We start from the raw sequence: 21,288 nt of genomic DNA on the forward strand, positions 1-21,288 counted from the left end.
ATGCCAGTATCTCCCCACTCCCAGCAATGGGTCCATTCACTCACGTTTTCCTTCCAGCAAAGCTCTGCCTCAGCCTTTCAGCTGTTTTAAGCTGACTGAATTGGTGCAAGGGCATGAAAATCTCCCTGTTTAACTAGTTTAAGCAGTGATTTTGTCCTGGTGTCCCATTCTCTGTAACCCCTACTGACCTTTCCTGGCCATTCATGTGGTCACACCTATTCACACTCTCTGCTCTGAACCACCCCTGGAGCCTCAAGGCTTGGGTAAAGGCAGAGTGAGCTAAACACAGAATTTCAGCTTCTGTGTTGCTTTGGGCGTGGATTTTAGCCACTTCTTTGGCAATTTTTGCAATACACGTTTTATTTTCGTTTAAAAAGTAAAGGCAGAAAGGATAGTGTTTCCCCAGTGGGAGAGGCTTCATGCAATTTTAAAAACGTGCATTATTTAATCCAGCAGGCATTAAGATGCCTTGAGCTGTTAACACCTGTTGTGGAAATCCATAATACACAGGCTTAAAAAACCAACAACCCTGAGAGACCCATAAAGGTTCCTGCAGAGCTGTCGTCGCCTCTCGTGTCAATGAGTACTTAAGGGCCCTGAAATCTGTGGCTGAACTCACTTACTGAGCACGTGCTTTCTCTTCAGCTCAAAAAAAAAAAAAAAAATTCCTTAGGATAATTTCATTGAAGAAAAAAAAAAAAAAAAAGAATAATGAATATGAAACACCAGTGAGTTGCATTTCTTACGCAAACCTCTCATGCATTTTTCATACATTTCCCCACCCAGGCGCCTAAATGCACCAGTTTATAGTCTGTGTTACTACCTTGTAAAACTCCATGTAAAACTTCAGTCAACATATTTTTTCAGTGCTTTGACACACTGTCATTTAACATTTGTCAGACCCAGATAGCCTGACCTCAGCTGGGGAGGTCGCCACTGTCTCCCACAGAAACAGATCAAAAAAAAAATATATATATATATTCCCAATAGGAAATACAAGGGTAAAGCAAAACTCCCTGGGGAAAGTGTGGAAGAAACTCTTAGTGTGATTTCACATTAGCAACACCTGTGCTCACTTCATCTTCATAATCAGCAGAAACCATTTGTGCTGTGAAGTTTTGGCTGTGCTGGAGCCAGTGGAAATTTTCCCATTTAAACAACAGGACCCCTCTGATGGGACCTCTCTAATGGGACCACCTAAAACTGGGATAGCTGACTTCAACAAGGAGCTGAGTGTCTGGTGCCATTTGAGCCCCTCCAGGATGTTCTTCTTGGCCTGTCACATACCTTGTTGGCCCATTTCAGATTGTCCATGCCACAGGGATGCTTCTCCCCTCCTGGGATGTCTGGGAAGTCCTGGGTGACAGGAAAAAGGGAAAAATAGTACCCATCTTTAAAAAGGGGAGAAATTAGCACCCTGGGAATTACCACCCTGTCAACCTGACCTTTGTGCCTGGGGAAATCAAGGAATAGAAGCTGTGCTAAAGGACATGGAGGACAGGGAGACAGCAGGGGTGCATCAAGGAAGAATCCTGTCTGACTCAATGCAGTGGCTTTTTTTGAGGAAGTAACTACATCAGTGGATCAGGGAAGAGCTACAGATGTCATTTATTTGGAGCTCTGTAAAGCCTTTGACACAAAATCCTTCCCTCCAAACTGGAGAGTGATGGATTCTATGGGAGAACTATTAAATAGACCAGGAACTGGTAGGAGGGTTGCATCCAGAGGGTTGTGGTGAATGGTTCAGGGTCCCAGGAGGTCCCTCAGGGGTCCATCTGGGCACCAGTGTTATTGAATATCTTCATTAATGACACACACAGAGGGATCCAGGGCACCCTCAGCACATTTGCAGATGGCACCAAGCTGAGAGGTGCAGCTGACACACCTGGAGGATGGGATGGCATCCAGAGGGACCTGGACAGGCTGCAGGAGCGGCCCAGGGGAATCTCATGAGGTTTAACAAGGCCAAGTGCTGGAGCTGCACCTGGGCCAGGGCAACCCCTGGGATCAACCCAGGCTGGGGCTGAGCAGAGGGAGCAGCCCTGGGAGAAGGAGCTGGGGGTGCTGTGGGTGAGAGCTGGACCTGCCCCAGCCTGAACCCCCTGCCCTGGGCTGAGCCCCAGCGTGGGCAGCAGGGCAGGGGGGATCCTGCCCCTGTGCCCCTGGGCTCAGGTGAGAGCCCACCTGCAGAGCTGCCCCAGCCCTGGCTCCAGCAGCACAAGGAGCTGGAGCTGCTGCAGCCAGTGCAGAGGAGGCCATGGAGATGCTCTGAGGGATGGAGAGCATCTTCTTTGAGTAAAGGCTGGAAGAACTGGGATTGTTCATCCTGGAGAAAAGAAGCTTCCAGGTCATCTAATTGCAGCCTTCCAGCTGCAATTCCTTTGAAAGGAACATACAGGAAAGATGGGGCAAGAATGTTTACAAGAGCCTGGAGTGACAGGACAAGAGGGAATGGCTTCAAGCTGAAAGAGAGCAGATTTAGATCAGATATTAGGCAAAAAAATCTCCCTTGTGAGGGTGGTAAGACCCTGGCACAGGTTTCCAGAGCAGCTGTGGCTGCCTTATCCCTGGAAGTGTCCAAGGCCAGGTTGGATGGGGCTTGGAGGAACCTGGGATAGTGGAAAGTGTCCCTGCCCATGGCACAGTGTTGGACAAGATGACCTTCAAAAGTCCTCTTCTAACCCAAACCATTCCATGATTCTGTGATTGTATGATTCTTTCTAGGTGTCCTGGGGTGGAGGCACAGAGGTGTCTGCAGGTGCACCGCTGTCCCAGCAGAGCCTGGATATTGAGCTGGATGGAGCACCTGATCTGTGAGATAAAACATAAATATCTATAGTCATATGGGGCATCCAGGGCTATCTGGAGTATTACATATGAGAGGACTGTGAAGGGACAGATTCCTTCTGGGGCAAGAGCTAGGGCCAGCTGAGATGCCAGGGTCCCCTCAGACGTGGCTGGATTTCGTGGCGTGATTCACAGGGATGTTCTGTGCAGGGCCAGGAGCTTGTGGGTCCCTTCCAGTGTGGGACATTCCATGATTCCATGGTTCTGTGACCTGTTTGAAGACAGCTGGGTTGAGCCCTGTGTGCTTGCTCCAAAATCCTCCCCATGGCTGACTCTGCACCGCCTCAGCTACAGGAGACAGGTCCCACCTTGCTGCGGGGTAAGACAAACTTTACAGCTGCAGGAGAGTTCTATCACAGGGATAATTGGAAACTTTCCTACCTGCCTCTATTAACTAAATAATTTTATAATTAGTTTGCAGCACTCAAGCCATTTCAGCAGCAGGCACAGAAATCTCTGAGGAAGGCAGGGAATACCAGGATTGTTTATTCATGGATCCTAGGAAATTTTTCACCATGGCTGTCTCGTGTGGGGGACTCCTTGGGGACAAGCGAGGATCTCAGCAATTTTATGAAACTTACTTAACACTCTGAGTGAAGTGCAGATGAGGAGAACAGAAGGCAGGAGGACAGGCGACTTCATCCTGAAGAAAGTCAAAGGCAAAGCTGTTAAAACTACGGGGAAAGCTCACAAATACTCTCAGGCTCAGACTGGGAGCTCATGCTGGTTGTGGTTATATGCCAGGCACATGATCTGGGCACGCTTCTCCAGTCAAAGTTTACCTCTGTTTCTCTGTTGGAATCAGAGGATTTTTTTACATCAGAACACAAATTGGGTGTTTTTCAGTATTATTCTTGATTTCTAAATGTCTCTGTCTTAGCAAGGCACAGGTTAAGTCCCACTTAGCTCTTGCCTGAGTTTTACAGCTTGACACTGAGGTGATGATGCCTTTCTTGAAAGGGTCTCATGGCACTTACAGAATAAGGCTTTTGGTTTGACAACACAATTATACAGGACCTTATCTTCAAGTATAGCTACTCAAATTCATTCAGGCAGAAAATTCTGAAGCTGGAAACATAACTGTTAATTCTGCTTTGTAAACCACAGGTAACGTATTTTTTTAAATAACATTGGTTGTAGAAAATAATTATAATTTGTCTTAAAATAATTCTCTGTCTCAGACTATGAAAAATTTCAATGACTTACTTTGGGAAATATTTCAGTAATAAATGTAGGAAAAATGCAATAACTTAATCTATTTTGAAGAGCTGTGGAATTAAAGAAAGGTGAATTTTTGATATTTTAAACAAAAACTGATACTTTCCCCCCCGCAAAAAAAAGAAAAAAACAGGAACAAATGGAGTAATCCTACTCAGCCAGAGTGGTGACTCCTTATTAGAGTTTTAGGATAGATCATTTCTGAGATGATCTCAGTCATTTCTGAGATCTATCCTGAAACTACACACTGCAAAAGAGAATTTTCAAAAATATAACAACAGAAAGAGAACTCTCAAAGTTGTTTTTTCTAGCATAAAACAATAGATTGGTTTGACTTAGAAGGGACTTAAAGATCATCTCATTCAGGCCCCCTGCCATGGGCAGGGACACCTTCCACTATCCCAGGCTGCTCCAAGCCCTGTCCTAGCTGGGTTTGGCAACCACTCCTCAGGGATTTTCTCTGCAGTTGGGTTCTTCAGACCAAAATAGTTCCTTTGGCCTCTGTGGTGGTTTCTGGCAGGTAATGGTGGGGTTGAAATTAAATCATTCTTGGTCAGCCTTGTTTCCTCCAGCCCACATGCTTCAGGGTAAACCCATGAGTCACTGCCCTGGCCCTTCCTCATTAAATGAGATCAGCAGCTCATCATGAAGTCTGCACAAGAAATTACAACTCCAAGTAATTTTTGAGAGGAAAAAAAAAATAACCCAAATGAGAGGAAAATCTAATGTCCATCCTTGCACCCACAGTGGCAAAGGGCACCAGTGGACAGAAAGAACCCAAGAAGAGAACACTTCTGGAGACATCCCTAAATAATGTTTATTTTTAACCCTCACACCCAAGCCTGGAAGATCCTATTCTTTCTGCAGGAGTCCTGTATTAGTGCTCCAGCTGAGGAACATGCATTAGCAACTCTTAGTCTCTTGTACTGAGCATTATGTCTCATCTTTGGAGTCAGATTAACGGAGATTAGTGGTACCACTTATGAGTTTAAACATCATTTTGACCCAAATTGGTTGTGCAAGCCCAACATATAACGCTGCACATGCAAGGCTCTTACTGTCCAGAAAGTGATTTCATTAATTGTTTCGGGGAAGAAAGCTTGTGTTACTTTCTGCTCTAATCCTGAGGTACTGCCCCCCACGCTTTCCACATCCACTGTCAAACACATCTGGTTATCCACCCACCCAAGGATCCATTTAATAATCAAAGATCATTTTGTTATAGCTGCAGTTGGCCTGTCTGCTTGCCTTCCCGGAGTGATTTCATCCATGCCTCTGATCTGTTGGATATCTGCTCCAGTTTCCACAAGGAGTGACACAGGACTTGAGGAAACCCGACAAAAAATAAACAGGCACAGCACTGCAGAAACTGCTGCACTGTATTAAAACAAATGGTTTTAATTATTTAAAATTAGATGCCTTGGCAGAAGCCATGCAGAAACTAAAAACAGAGGAAGCAAAAATATTCTTGTTTAAGACTACAGAAATGGAATTGATCCTAATAAGTCAAGTTTATTTTTGTGAAATAATTAAAGAAAACCTCTTGCATTTCTCTGGCTGTGTGACCAAAACCAATTTGGAAACACACTGAACTTTTCAAGAAATCATTCACTTAGTTGGATTTGATCCTGGTGTTATTAAAAAAAAAATACAAAGGAATAAAAGAGCAACACTTTCCCAGTGTTGCTTTTAGCATTTCCCATGGGACTGTCTACTGATGTCAGCTGTTTTTTGGATGGAGCATTAAGAACAAACTCTCGTTTCCCTGTTCACAGCCTTGGCAGCCCTTGGCTGGCTCACAGTCTTTGTTCTACCTCTAGGGTCTGCACGAACACGTGAGACCAAGGTCCAATTTATGCCTGTGTTTCAATGAAGTGGTTGTCCTGATGTGTGTGAGGATTCTCCATCCAGCCGAGGCAGGGACAGAGGTGTCTTTGCAGGAGATTGAGCGCCCGAGGCAGGCAGACACTTCCTGCCTTGGTTGGCTTTCAAGAGCACCTCCACTTGGCAGAAGAGGAATTTATGTGGTTATTTTAAGAAGCCTCCCCCTTCCCTAAATAATGAAGATGGAGGTGTGTGAGTTGGGCAGGCTAAATCACAGGAGTGACACATCTCCTGGCTTTGCCAGGGTGCCGTGGTTTACTGTCTCCTCACAGTGACTGGCCAGGTGTGTGCTCCCCTCTAAATTAACCCAAGTCCAGGAGACAAATTCCCACCTCTCTCAAGAACTGCTCAGGCAGCACTTCTAATAACTCACGTCCATCTCTCCCCATCACATCCTGGAGACACTGCACCTCCTGCACAAGGGGCAAGGAGGGAGCTGCCTATAACCCACCACCACCCCTTCCTTCAGCACCCAGGGGTCTCCCCTGGGGTTTCTCACCCAAACACTGACCAACCCTGACCCTGTTTAGCTGTTGAGATCTGACAAGATCACAGCCCGGGGTGGTATGGCTGAATTTACATGTGCTTAACAAATTGCCTGTTCACTCAATTACATTTTATTTAATCATCTGTAATCATATAAATTATGCCTGATGGTAGTAAATGTTCGTGTCAGTTCCTAATTACAGATTGATTAATTGGCTGTGGTGATTTGTATTTCTTATATAAGAATATATGAAGATGATGATAAATTATTATTAGTGTGCAGCATTTCATAGGGGAAACTTTCCTTTCTTTGATACTTAACATTCAGGGTATCAAAAATGTTTTGCATTATCCCATGCCCCAAAAAGGGACACTTTCACTACATTAAAAAAAACCAACAAAACAAATAAAGGAGAAATACGGTGCGATGAATCCTCAAAAAAAAAAAAGTCTTGAGGATTCCATCTCAACAGCAAGAACTTGCCTGTTGCTCTCTACTCACTTCAGTATTGTTCTGGACTGCAGATCAAGTCAGGTTTTAGCATGAAATTCAAGAAAGTGAGGAAAAAATTGTGCTGATGTCATCTGGGGACAAGCCATCTTGCTGTAGGGTTTAGCTTCACTACACTACTGCCTTGACAACTGCTCTGAGTTTGGAGGCCAGATGGTCTAGGCCCAGATTTGTAATTAAGAAGGAATACTGCGTGCTAAAGAATGTCTACTTTCTCAGAAAAATATTCAAGCAGACCAGGCTGATCCAAGCCTCATCCAGCCTGGCCTGGGGCACTCCCAGGGGATCCAGGGGCAGCCCCAGCTGCTCTGGGCACCCTGGGCCAGGGCCTGCCCACCCTCCCAGCCAGCAATTCCTAATTGCCAAGAGCCCAAAATCTGTGCCTGCCCTCTGGCCCTGGGAGCCATTGCCTGGGTGCTGTCCCTGCAGGCCTTGTCCCCAGTCCCTGGGCAGCTCTGCTGGAGCCCCTGGAGGCCCTGGCAGGGGCTCTGAGGTGTCCCTGGAGCCTTCTCTTGTGCAGGTGAATCTCGGAATCTCTGCTGCTCACAGTGACCCCAAGATGTGTCAGAAAGTCTCTTTTCCCAGCCCGGCGGTCGAAGAAGGAGTCAGAGCTCTTCAGTTCTCGGTCTCAAGGTTGTTTATTGTTTCTTATCTATAAAATTCTTTGGCCTGCCGAGGTCTGCTCAGCAGGTCAGACAGTGGCACTCTGCCTGCCCCCGGGGCGGTGTTATCCTTTTATACTAAAAATGACGTGTACAATATTTACAATTACTTTCCAATACTTATCACCTACGTTAGACAGTGAGCTTCTACTCTAAACCAATCTAAAAGTGCCAACATTACCCAGAAGATGGAGGCCAAGAAGAAAAAGAGGGAGAAAGGCCAGACACACCCAGATTCCTCCATCTTGCCCCCTGAACCCCCATTCTAAAATTCCCAAAAATCTGTTTTTCACTCCGTGATAAATTCACTATCATTCTACTTAAACTTTCGTGGCTTGTAATTCTTCATATAAGGTTGATAATTGTTTTTTCCAAATCAAAGGCACAGGGGTCTTGGGCTCTGTGCCAGGGTCTCTGAGCCCCCTGGGCAGCGGCTCAAGTCCTCCAGGGCAGCCAGAGCAGAGGGGCTCCAGCCCTGGAGCAGCTCCGTGGCCTCCTCTGGACCCACTTCAGCCTGTCCAGGTCTTCCCATGACAATATCAGCCATGAATGCTGTCAGCACTCATTCCCAGAAAAAAAAGGAACTTTTGTCTGCCAGCACAGGTGCTGTGCTGCTGTGTGCTGCTCTGTTTCTGTCAATCCATTTCTCAAGGTCACCTGGCTCCTCCCACACAGCATGGCAGTCACCCCCAAACTGATGGGTTTTTGTGTTTTCAGAAAACATAATTAGAAAATGCCAACCTTTGGTACCAAGGTCACTCACAGACATCTTAAATGTGACTACTGAAAAAACAATCCTCAAGGAGCCTCACTAACAAACTATCCCCAGTCCAGCACTACTTCTATCACTAGAGACTCTTATTTCCCCTACAGGTAAACACCTCACAATCTTCTTTCTAAGCCCCCATTTCTCCAGCTCCACTAATCCAGCTAATCCCTCTCTGAAGCAAGGATAAGTGACAGCTTTTTCATTCCCTTATCTAAAAGTTAGGTCTCTTATCAAAGGAATATGCTAAACACAAGTGACACTTTCTGTCTTTGGAAAACCCCAGTAATATTTAAGATCACAGCTCTGTATGTGTAGCCATTTTCCCCTCCAAATTTTGTTGCAGTTTTGTCACCTTGTTGAGGTTAAAGCACTTAATAAACTGAAAAATTAAAGGTTTCATTTATTTTCTACCGCTTTGTATCTGGCATGGAGGTTGTCCAGTGCCTTCATGGCAACTGAATTAAGCTCTCCATCATTTTCTTACATCTCAAACAAGGTAATTTTCAGTTTTTTCTGACTCCTTCCTCAGTGTCCAGCCTGCCTGTGCTGCCCAGCCCAGATGCACCCCCCTCCCTCAACACTGAACCCAATGCATGGTTGGATGTTGAGAAGTAAAACCAGGGTGTGTCTGACAGTTGTTGGACAAGAAGCTTTTCCTTAAAAATGTTTCCCCTCCCCTGCATTTTCCAGGAACCCATGGACACCAACTTGCAAAATTCTTTTCCTGTTTTGCCAGGTCAGATCCACAGGGTGGGTAACCACACTATGGCCATTAATTAACTCATTTAAGGACCCCTTCTCTGCTGATGCTGTGATGATTTGTGAGACATCAGCTCTTGGTTGTCTTATCCAGATAACCATCCTTTCCCAGCCTCCCTCTGAGAGGAGACTCTGGGCTACCCACAAAGGACAAGACTTGGAGCCCATCTCAAAACTCTCATTCCTGAGAGCCAAATAACTCCATCAGCTTCTTGTTCTCCTTAAGGAGAAAATGTAGAGATTTTGGTCAACACTGGCAGGTATGACAAAGGCAACCTGTTTCTTACACCTGAATTTTGTCCTCCACCTACCCTGGTTCAGACAGGGCGGGTAGCATAAATCAATTAGGCAGAGGGTAAGGCTTTTAAGTGGATATATCTGTTTGTCTTCCAGTCTGTCTGTGTGTCTGTCAGTGCTGTCAGGCATGGGAGATGTCAAAATCAGGAATTCTCTTGGTGGTTGGTTTTTTTGTGTGTGTGTTTTTATGTTTGTTGGTTTGGTTTGGTTTTTTGTTGGATTTTTTTGTTTGTTTGGTGTTTTTTAAAAAATTTTTTGCTTTTTGAATTTTTTCTGTTTGTTTTTTTTTTGTTGTTTGTTTGGCTGTTTGGGTTTTGGGGTTTTTGTTTGGTTTTTGGTTTTTGGTTTTTGTTTGGTTTTTGGGTTTTTTGTTGGTATTTTTTTGTTTTGTTTTTGTTTTTTTTTCTGTTTGAGTTTTTTTTGTTTGGTTGGTTGTTTATTTTGGTTTTTGTGTTTTGTCTGTTTTTTGTCTGTTTGTTTTCTGGATTTTTTGGTTTTTTGGTTTTTTTTTATTTTTTGGGGTTTTTTTCTGTTTGTGTTTTTTGTTTGTTTGGTTGTTTGTTTTGGTTTTGTTTGTTTGTTTTGGTTTGTTTTTTTTGGGTTTTTTTCTGTTTGGCTTTTTTGGTTGGTTGGTCATTTTGTTTTTGGGGATTTTGGGGATTTTTTTTTTGTTTGTGTTTTTTTGTTTCGGGTGGGGTTTTTTTGGTTTGTTTTTTGGTTTTGGGTTTTTTTGTTTTTTTTTTTTTTCTATTTTCTTCCCTTTCCCTGCCATGACACTGTGTCTCTTTCTCAGATGCTGTTGTAGCTCCTCTGCAGAAACTGTCCTGGTGGATGCCTGACTCTCACTGCAAGAGAAACACTCTGCTGCCCATCAGCATGGGAGCTTGGGTAAATTACTGACCCATCACTGCCTTGGCTTCCCTATCAGGAAAATCAGTACAAAACAATTACAGAGTGAGGTCTGTTTAGCTAATGCTGATAAAGAGCCAAGGCACTGGGCACGGAGCACGCAGTACAAACTTCTACCACGCTGCTGCTGCTAAGGTGGTCACTTACATTCCTGTGTGCAAATAAATCTTGAAGGGGAAAAGCCTCTGGGATGACCAGGAAACACACAAATGCTGGAAATGTCTCATCCATTTATGGTGAACTGGATTTCTGAGCTGGAGAGGAGTGAGTGGAGCTGCTCTGTTTTCACTTGGGTCCTCAGGTTTTGTGTTCAGGCTTGGCTTTGCACCCTCTGGGACAGAGAGAATTTTTTGGCTGTGTGCTTCTGCCCTGCAGGCCATGGAAAATCTGATGGAAGAAGGGGTGCCAGGGAGGGACTGGGAGATTCATCCACCCATCCATTCACCTTCCCATCCACTCACCTCTTGGCTGATCTGCCCACTCCCACTGATCCCACTTTGGATCTGTCCAGCAACAAACTGATCCAAAACCTCCAAAACTATATTCCCCACTCCTCTTTGAGTCTCTTCAGCCTGCAAGCTGGCAGCAGACTTGCCATAATTAGCTCATTTTTACAAGTTTAATGGGATCCCACCCTTCTTTTTTTTGACAGCTTTTAATGCTTTTCATGAACAGTGTGGGAAACTCAACTCAATAGACATTTCCATAATCAGATGTTTTAAATCATGATAGTTGTTGTTACAACACTAATCTATGTGGCCAAACAAGCAGAACTTTGCAGGTGCTTTTTAAAAATGCAGTAGGCCTGTAGCTGATGTGTTATTATCAGTTAATTCTCATAAAAGGTCATTAATGGTGCATACAGTGAAGTGCAGGACTGGACAGGCTGGGTCAGAGAGAGAGGGGATCTGCATGACTGATGTGCCATGCTCAGGGTCAGAGCATTACAAAATTATTCTCTTCAATTATTTACATCCTTCCATCTACTGCGTGGTGGGCTTGGGCCGTGCAAGGAGTTTCTGCTGTCCTCGCAGGGTTTTTCCTTTTCCTCAGGAATGGCATTCATTTAAATAAAAATGATCTGGTGAAATCCTGCCATGCTCCCTGCGGCTGGCACAGACTCAGGGAGGAGAGTGGGTGGTGCTGCTGCAGCCGTTCGAGGCTGGGGAGCCCTGTGCTCCCTGACATGGTAACCTGTGCTGCACACAAATCCTGTGAGCCCATCCTGCTCGCGAGGAGATCCCACTGTCAGGTACAAAAAAAGAGACTGGGAAGAAGGATAAAGGCTGCCAATTTCATAACAGGTTATATCCTTGTTATCACCATCATCAACAACAACAAAGTTTAAATGCTTCTCTCTCCCTACCTCCAAACCTTCAGTGAAAGGAATCCAACCCGATTTTTTTTTTTAATTTTTTTTTTTTTATTTTATTTTGCTGATGGCAACAGCACCAGGCGTGTGCTATATATCAGCCATGATATATAGCCCTAGGAGCTGGCTGTCGACAACTTATGGCTCTTTTGTCTGGGTTTGCCTACTTGGCTGTTTAATTACGTGAGGTGCTGCTCTTTCCGTGCGGCGCTCGTTTCCTACCAGCGGCTGCTGGAATTCATGGATGGTGCTATGTCTGCATCACCCATCAAGCTGATGCTCCAAACACATTAGCATGACCACGCTGCAGAATATGGGGTAAGGAGGAGTTGCTGCTGCTGCAGCTCTTTGGTTCATCTGAGTGAGCTAAATCAGCCAGGATGTTTCTTAGAATAAAGTGGTGAATTCTACGTGGTTCTGTGAAAATGTTTCTCTTCATGGTTTCAATACCTTCTTGCATCTCTTTTATTTTTTTTTTTTTAATGCTAATGGAATTTAAATTACTGACCATAGCAATTTAACTTTTGATGAAAATAGCAATTAATAGAGAGGACATTAGAGAGAAGAATCCTGAGACTTTATGAGTATGGATTACTGTAAAGCTACATAATAAAATGATTACAGCATGCATAAAAGGTCATTATTGCTGTAATAATGCTGTCCCAAAGTACCTTTTTCATTCTGCAGGACTGAAACTTGTTACCAAACCTAAATGAAAAGCAAGTTATATCTCAGACCTCTGTTACTGCAAAATTTAAGAATTAACCGAAAAATCTGATAATGATTTTAATTAATTTTGTTCAGGAATCTCTTTTCCCATCCCTTTATCTCTTGAAAGAAGAAAATTTAAGCATGGAAAGGGGCAGAATTTTTAAAGGGAGAAATCTGGAGTTTGTGATAGAAATGTCATGGATATTTTTAATGAGCTCCATGTAAGAGCTCCTTGTTAAGATCCATGTCTTCTACTATCTAAAGTAAGAAAAAAAGTCTGAGCCAGAAGATATATTCCATTTTGCTGTTCTCTTTAATGTACAGATGATGCTTGGGAAATAACACTATCTGAGTGGACATCTTTTCTGAAGAGCTGAATAAAGTGCTAAATTCAAATGAGTGTATTTGGGTTTTTTGACATTATTTGAACAAAAATAAAATTTCTGGTTTGACTTTGGATCTTTACACACTCTTCTAAAATGAAAGGGAATCAGTCTAAATGAAAATTGAAAGAAAATAGTTCAAAGTCTGCTAACGGCACTTGAAAAATAAAAGATACAGTTTTAATCCTGAAATTTTGGGCTGTCATTTCTCATGCCTGAAGAACCTCAAATGCACCATGAGTGTCACAATAGTCTTGGTTGCCTTCCAGTGGGGCTGTTTTGCTATTAGATCTTAAAAGAAATTCTGTCTGCTCCACCTAGGACAAACATCTCTCCCATCCCACTTCCATTTAATATTTGTCTTCCCACCTTTCTCTCTCGTGTCCTTCCTTGTGTCCCTCCAGCTGAAACCTCTCAATGGCTGATGGCCTTTTGTCAGCCATACTCATGGTGGCACATCTGCAAAGCCAAAAGTTGAGTCTCCACTTTGGGTCATCCCTATGTCCACTTTAGTGGATTTAGAAACGTAATTCCTGTAAACCTATAACAGGATTTAGGCCCTCAGATCACTTTACCTTAAAAGAATTTTGGAGAACCTCCTCTGAACATTGCAAAACTTGAACAACTTGCCCTTTTGGAAGGGACGGGTGGTATTGTTTTATGGAAAAGGAATGAGGCGTAAATCCCAGCAGCCTCATTTACCTTCAGGGGCTTGGTTCAGGCCTTGAAATTCTAAACAAAGAGATGCCCAAAGACCATAAGAAAAAATCCCACCTTGTATTCTCATCCACGTACCTACAAATGCTCATTTCCCATTTTAATCTCTGTCCAGAGGATGAGCAGGCATAAGGCATATAATTTCAATTAATCTGAGATCTGCAAGTATAAGAAGCTATAAAAGAGATTATTATTATTTATTTCTCCAGGCATTTTATCCATGTACCATTAGAGATACACATCTAAATGTGCCTTCTATGTCAATGATAGTGCTCTGTGAAATAGCAAACATTAAAAACCCATAGGAGAGGTTATTCTTTCATATCTGATGGAGGTTTCAGTAAAATGCTTGGGCTGTATTTCACCTGAATGCCAGAGAGCTGTGTACAGGCACACAGCTGTACAGACTTTCATCTTCTCATGTGCTGGCCCTGCTGAGGCACCTCCAGTGCTGGGGACAGCTCTGGGCCCTCGGGACAAGAGAGACCCTGAGGGGCTGGAGCGTGTCCAGGGCAGGGAACGGAGCTGGGAAGGGGCTGGAGCCCCAGGAGAGGCTGAGGGAGCTGGGCAGGGGCTGAGCCTGGAGCAAAGGAGGCTCAGGGGGGCCCTTGTGGCTCTGCACAGCTCCTGCCAGGAGGGGACAGCCGGGGGGATCGGGCTGTGCTCCCAGGGAACAGGGACAGGAGCAGAGGGAACGGCCTCAGGCTGGGCCAGGGGAGGCTCAGGTTGGACATCAGAGGAAATTCGTTCATGGAAAGGATTGTCCAGCCCTGGCACAGCTGCCCAGGGCAGTGTTGAAGTCCCCATCCCTGTGGGGATTTCAAAGCCATTTGGATGTGGCACTTGGGGATGTGAGTCAGTGGTGGCCTTGGCAGTGCCAGAGGATTGGTTTGAACTGGTAATCCTGGAAATCCTTTTAAATCTAAATTGTTCTGCGATCCTCTGCATAACATGGGACATAGCTGAAGATGCCCCACAACTCTGTCCATGGATGTATCCAGCACATAAAGTGCCGTCATCTCACTATGTGTAGCAGGTTTTCCTTATCCTGCTGCTGCCAGGAGGACCCTCAGCAGGTCCCACTGTGCCTTGGGATGCCCAGTGCTGGGGTTGCTGTGGCTGTGGAGCCAGAGCCATGCAGCAGTTCCATGGATCACCAATGCCACAGCACTGGGGTCCCCAGGCTGCCAAACCAGCACCTGCTGGCCTGGGCTGGGGAGCTCCTGAAGAGCTGAGCCATGGAGATCATAAAATCACAAAGTCAAGCCATGATTTGGGTTGGAAGGGACAATTAAAGGCTATCTAGTCCAAGCACCTTGCAAGGAGCAGGAACAACTTCCACTAGATCAGGTAGCTCAGAGCTCTCTCCAGTCTGGTCCTGAATGTTTCCAGAGAAGGAACAACCAACACCTCTCTAGGAAACCTCTGCCTGTGCCTCACCTTCCTCAGAGTAAAATTTTCTTTCTAACATCTTGTCTGCATCTTTTCTCTTTCCATTTAAAACCATCCCCCATTGTCCTATCACTACATGCCCTTATGAAAGGTGCCTCTCTGTTCTCCTGGAGCCCCTGGAGGCCCTGGCAGGGGCTCTGAGCTCTCCCTGGAACCTTCTCTTGTGCAGGGGAACAAGACTTGCTCTCCCAGCCTGCCTCCAGAGTGAGGTGTTCCAACAGAAAGAGCTGCTGAACCCTAAGCAGGGTGTCCAGAGACCTGGCAGGCCTTTCAAATACAGGGCCCTGGAGGAGGGAGGGAGCCCCTGGGTGCAGGGAGGTCGGGAAGATCCTTGGGAAGGAGACACAAACATGTCGTGGTGAGCATGGATGTCAGCAGCACCCCACACTGTACAAGAGTGATAAGAGTGATGTTTCATTCCTGGAGACTCACTCCATTGATATTGCAGTAGCTGATGCCACCCTCCATCATACTTTCCTGCCCCTGCACCTCTCCCTCCTCTTTTTAATGATTAAATGACTGCATTTGGTAAAGGCACAATAGGAAAAAAAAAAAAATTAATAGAGGCTCCTACATGTCGTCCTGAGGGGGGCAATGGCACAGAGGCATCTGTGTGCATGTTTAATGGGTTCAATTTCCTTTCCCTGCCATGGTTTGGTGGCTGACAAGGGAATGCAGCAAGATGGTGGTTACTGCTGCTTTATTGAACGGGACTCCATGAACACTCACTTGGGCATAACACGAGCCGTGCCCAGGCTTCCCTCTCCTCAGCATCTGTGCACGTGGCCAAGGGCAAGTGTTTCTTTGAGAGGGATCACCCCCCCTTTTCTCCTCCCTCCCCCTCACCCCCGTTCAAAGTAGCCAAACTGACACAAAGGATGCTGGCAAACTGGATGTGCTGGGAAAGCAGAGCTCCCGGAATGCCCCTTGGAGCACCATAAACGTGTGTAGAAAGAAATTAATTGAATGCTGTGTATCGAAGGAAATAACAATAACAATAATCACACACATCCCTAGCAACTAGAGAGGGAAAAGATCTATCTGGTTCTTTTGTCTCTTCTCTGCCAAGGAGTGATTATTCCCTTCCCCAGTTAATCCCAGAGCCATCAGGCAGATATTTTGAAGAGGGGAGGTGTTTTTCCAAGGGCAGGTAGGTGCTAAGGTCAGAAGAAGAGACACGGTCCTTTTGCACATTTCAAAGGGGATGCTGGAGGTCTCACTGTGGTGCTGATTACTCGATTCAGCAGTCCTGATCCACAGTGGTCGTGAGGACCAGGGTGGAGGACCTGGAACTCAATCATTGCATGTGGGCAGCACAACAGACAGAGCTGCAGAATCCCAAAACAATTTGGGTTGGAAGGGGCCTTTAAAGGTCATCCAGTCCAACCCCCTGCCATGGGCAGGAGCAGCTCCCACTTGACCAGGTAGCTCAGATGCAAGGTTGGAGTGGCTCTGCTGGCATGGACTGAGATCAGATCTCATGCTGCTTCTCTGCTTGGGGCATTTTTGAGGCCAGCAAGATCATTCTTTATAAGACAACTTCAGATGCCACATGCATGCAGATTTTTGCCTGTTGGTTGAGCTGCTGTCCTCAAATTTCCTTTCTCCCACAGAGCCACCCGGCTTATGTTGGGATGTGACAAAGCAAGAGGTTTCCCCAGAATCTGGGTAGGATTGGCAGCCACACATTCTCCTTGCTTTGCAGGATTCCATCGTCCTTCAGGACCCCGGACCAGACCTGAGCTGAAGCATTCCTGCCGCATGCAGGAGTTGATGAGTGATACTCCCAGTCCTGGGGGGGGAGGCTTGGAGGAAACTTATGGCCATAAAAGACTGTGGGACTTGCTTGGAAAAGCTGTACAGACTGGGGATGTGATCTGATCCACAGGACGCCCTTCCAGCTGTGGCTCACACCAAGGAGTGGGATGTGTCTGGCCGAAAAAGTGCCTTTGAGTTGGATGGACTAAATCCATCTCTTTCCTTGAAACCCTGACAGCTGCTTTGCCTCGCTGCACCTCCGCTCCCCATTTATAAAGAGCTGATGAGAATATGCTTCTGCTCTCTCACACCGAGGCTTCATTCATTAATAGTTACAAAAGGTTTTGAGATCCTCAGATGGCCAGTGCAAGAGAAGTAATTATTTATTAACAGCCTCTGTGAAGGTGTGGGCAGTCATATTACATCTCTCCAGGGTATTTAATTTAGGTGCTGAGCATTTATTGTGAATCTGAGAAAGTAATTGCTGATCTGGGCAGAGGGAGGTGGTAAGATTTTTTTTTTAGTTTTTTTCTTTTTTGTACCTGAATGAAATGCCTGTAAATGCAGATCATATCTTTCACAACGGGAGATAAAGAGTTGATACCAAGGCACCAACAGTTCCTTGAGACTTTTGCTGAGGCTGTGTCTTTGTCCAGCATCCTGTTGGAGGGATGGCTGGGGTGATGGAGGCAGGGGTGCCACGCTGCTCTCCCCTTGGGCATCCTCCAAGGGGTTGGGGACAAGCATCCCCTCATGAATTTCCCCTGGGCTGGTGTTCACCTTGCCCTGGCCTCCCTCCTGGGGCTGAGCCCCTGCCCACAGCCTGCCCGTGTGCCCTGCAGGTGCGTGGGGACAGCGCTCACCTCGCTCCCAGCCGCCGCGGGAACGCGGGGCCTTTGCCATTAAGCGCCTTCCGTCTCCTTTTCTTTTGTTAAAACCAAATGGAACAATGTAATTAGCTTGTTACAATTAAAGTGACTCGACTGGATAAATTGTAATCACCCAGACTGAAGTTAGGCATCCCTGCAGGTCCCGGCCAGAGCAGCTGAGCTGCCTCATTTGCATAATTAAAATATACAAATGATAATGGATTTTGTACTCAATTTCCAGCGGCTGTAAATTCGAGAAACTATGAAATTAGAATAACTGAGATGGAACCCGCCTTGAGGTAATGAGGATGACAAGTTTTGACAGTAGGGGTGTTTATAACACTAGTTTCTCGCTGCAAAATAAATAAGTACAAAAAAGATTAGACAGTGATATTACTTAATAGTTCCATGGACAGTGGGGAAAGGAGATAGACTGGTGATTACCTCTGCAAATTTGCGCTGCCTTTTTGACAAGCTCACTCCTAACCTTAGGGGACACCTTTCTCCTGATTATGAGAAATTGAGAATGAATTAAATGCATAAAAAGGGTTGTCACGGATAGACAAACTAAAGGAAAAGAAATGAAATTAGTCTTGCCATTTTAGCTTGCCGCAGGAGGAGGGGGGAGAGGGAAGGGGAAGAGGCTGGGAGAGGTTTCAGTGCTCCTGCAAGGAGGAAATGAAGAGACTGAGTGGTCCAGAACCAAGGCTGATTTCACAAGAAATGGAAAGTCCTTGGGACCCCAGGTGAAAACAGGAGAAAAAATTAAAAAAAGAGGTAGATAATTTCTTGTTCAGGGAAGCTACGGTTTCAGTCTGACAATGAATTGTGGCTTTCTATGAATGGCACTTTTTTTTTTTAATTTCTCAGCAAATATTTTCAGCCTCCATTTTTAAGCTTCTAGATCTCCTGGGAATCCCTCAGAGCTGGAAATGTGGGCTGAGCCAGGAATGGACGGGTTGACTGGCATCTCTGACTTCTCTTTACCTACACATCCAAATAGCAGCAGATTTATGAATATACGCACAAAAAATAATCTTGTCCAAAATTATTCTGCAAAACCAAGTGAAAAAAAATTATGGTTTCTGCTCTCCTCAACTTTTCCACTTAATCCAGAAGAATTAATTAACAATTGAATGTGGTTGCTAATGCTTTTTTTTGCAACTTTTCTCTCTTTCAGTAGGACTTTCTCAACAAAGAGAACTGAACCTATTAAGGAAAGTGTTGAGCAGAAGATATCCCTGGAAGGGTGTGAAACTGGCGAGCAGAGGGTTGGAGCCAGGACTGATTCTGGTGAGCAGGATTTACCTGCTTCCAGTTTCTGTGAGCTGACCCTGGGATATCCTGCTTATTTTGCTTTTTATTCACTCCTTTTTTTGTTCTTATAGGAGCAGCACTGGTCAGCTCAGATTGAAATTCCAGTCCTATAAACTGATGGATTTTCCAAGGGGTTAAAAAATGGGCATTTGTTTTCTCTGGAATGAGGAAATTGATTAGGAATTTGTTGAAGGAAAGCTGGCACAATGTTTTCCTTGCCCTGTGTGGAGCAAGGATGGGACCATGGGTGTGTGGGAGCACTGAGGACCAAACCTGCCTTGCCAGTGGGTTTGGAAAGGGCAGTGATAACTCCACTATCCATCTCCCTTCCCCAGGATCCCACGGATCCTGTGCATTCCAATGAAATTCTGATGATATCACTGACAGCCTGGAATAAAGAAGGTGGAAGGTGGAGGAAGGTGAGAGAAATGGGAAAGGAGGAGAAAGAGGGAGAAAGAACAAGGGAAAAGGGGAGTAAGTAGGGAAGGCAAGGGGAACCCAAAAATCTGGGGCTGGGGGGCTGCAGGGATCCAGGGGGTCCCATCCCCACCCACAAGGAGCAGCAGAGCACCCCCTCTCTCACTTTGCCTGGACATATTTTTATGTTTTTATGTTTTTATGTTTTTATATTTTTGTATTTTTATATTTTTATATTTGTATGTCTCCCTCTGCTTGCCCACAGCCATGGGTCAAAACAGTGCAGTGCTCTGTATTTATCTTGTGAATATCACCTGAATTTATCCTGCCATTCTCTAAAGGCTGCTGCTTCTTTTCAGGCCCACTGGGTACAACTTCCTTTCCTCTCTTCCCTTTTTCCTCAGTGTGTTTCCAGTTCAGGTACAGCCATCATTTACATTTTATAGTTTGCTTTACAGCATCTTGTTATTGCGTTATCTGTTAAAGAATGTATTTTTAATGTGTTTTATAGCATGCTTTATAAATAAGTTATTAAAGAATGTACCTGCAGCTAGTGATCACTTAATAAATATTAATAAAGCAATTCCAGATGAGGCCATCATTAAGAGTGTTGCAGAACACCCTTGCTGGCTACCTAGAAAGAGTTTCTGTGCTGGTTACCAAAAAGTTCACGAGAGTTAAGAGGCAGAGATGGGAAGGAACAGGCTGCCCAGAGCAGCTGTGCCCCATCCCCAGAAGTGTTCCAGGCCAGGCTGGACAGGGCTTGGGGCAACATGGGGTGGTGGAAGGTGACTTAGAACAATATCATGTTCCAGGTGCTTTCAAACCAAAACGATTCTGTGATTCCAGGATTCTATGAAGGACACAGTCTTGCAATATCCTTCTGCCCTAGAAGTCCAGACTGACATGGTTTTTATTTTGTGGGGGTTTTCTGGTTTTTTGTTTGTTTTGGTTTGTTTGGGGTTTTTGTTTCAATGAGTTTTGTTTTGGTTTGTTTTGGGGTTTTTTTTAAATTTTTTTTTTGTTTAGTTTGGTTTTGTATTTTCTTTTTTTTTTTTTTTTAATGAAATACCAATAGCAGGTATTGATGAGGTACCAATATCAGATATTAAGAAGGGGAAGGTAGAAAAAAGAAAGAGGGACTCTGAATGTATAGTTGGGTTTGTGTCCATCACAAGTGAGGAGCACAGAGGTGGCTTTGCAGGAGGTTATCTCACTTCATTGGCTTCTCCACCTCTGACTAAAATGTTATCTTAGCACTAAGAAATAGTCAACCATATTTCTTTTTCCATATGACTGAATCTGTATTTTTAATAGCCAACAGACACAAAGTCCCATGGTAAATATGGTCATTGCCTTCCATTTTGCAAATCTATTTTGTTTTTAGCTAGAGAAGGCTTAACAGCATCCATGGGTGGGTGATCTGATGACAGACAAGGACCTTTTGTGCAGGGAGTAAAGCACCTAAATCCAGGCAATTTACAAGATTATTTACTGTACAATAACGAATTTGATATTTTATGGGCTCAGCTTGCACACTACAGCCAGTAGGATGGTGGGCAGCTGCTGGATTAGTCACAGCACCACTGGGCATTGTGCAGTGGCTGCACAAAGCTGTCCTTGGTGTCTGAGACCAGAGCAGACAGGAGGGTGCTCTCTTCTGCTCATGCAGGTGCTGTTGGAGGAGATCCAGGGGAGGTTTGAGCTGATATTAGGGAAAATATCTTCAAAAAGGCTTGTCCAGCCCTGGCACAGCTGCCCATGGCAGTGGTGGAGACACAACCCCATCCCTGGAGGGGTTTAAAAGCCGTGTGGATGTGACACTTGGGGACATGGCTCAGTGGTGGCCTTGGCTGTGCTGGGGAATGGTTGGACTTCAAGGTCTTTTCCAGCCCAAATGATTCCATGATTCTGTGAGTCCAAAGAATTTCAGAACTCTCTTCATAGTTG

Source organism: Agelaius tricolor, unplaced genomic scaffold (genome assembly GCF_023055355.1).
Source record: "Agelaius tricolor isolate 1412-34295 unplaced genomic scaffold, bAgeTri1.0.p SCAF_4, whole genome shotgun sequence".
NCBI lineage: Eukaryota > Metazoa > Chordata > Aves > Passeriformes > Icteridae > Agelaius > Agelaius tricolor.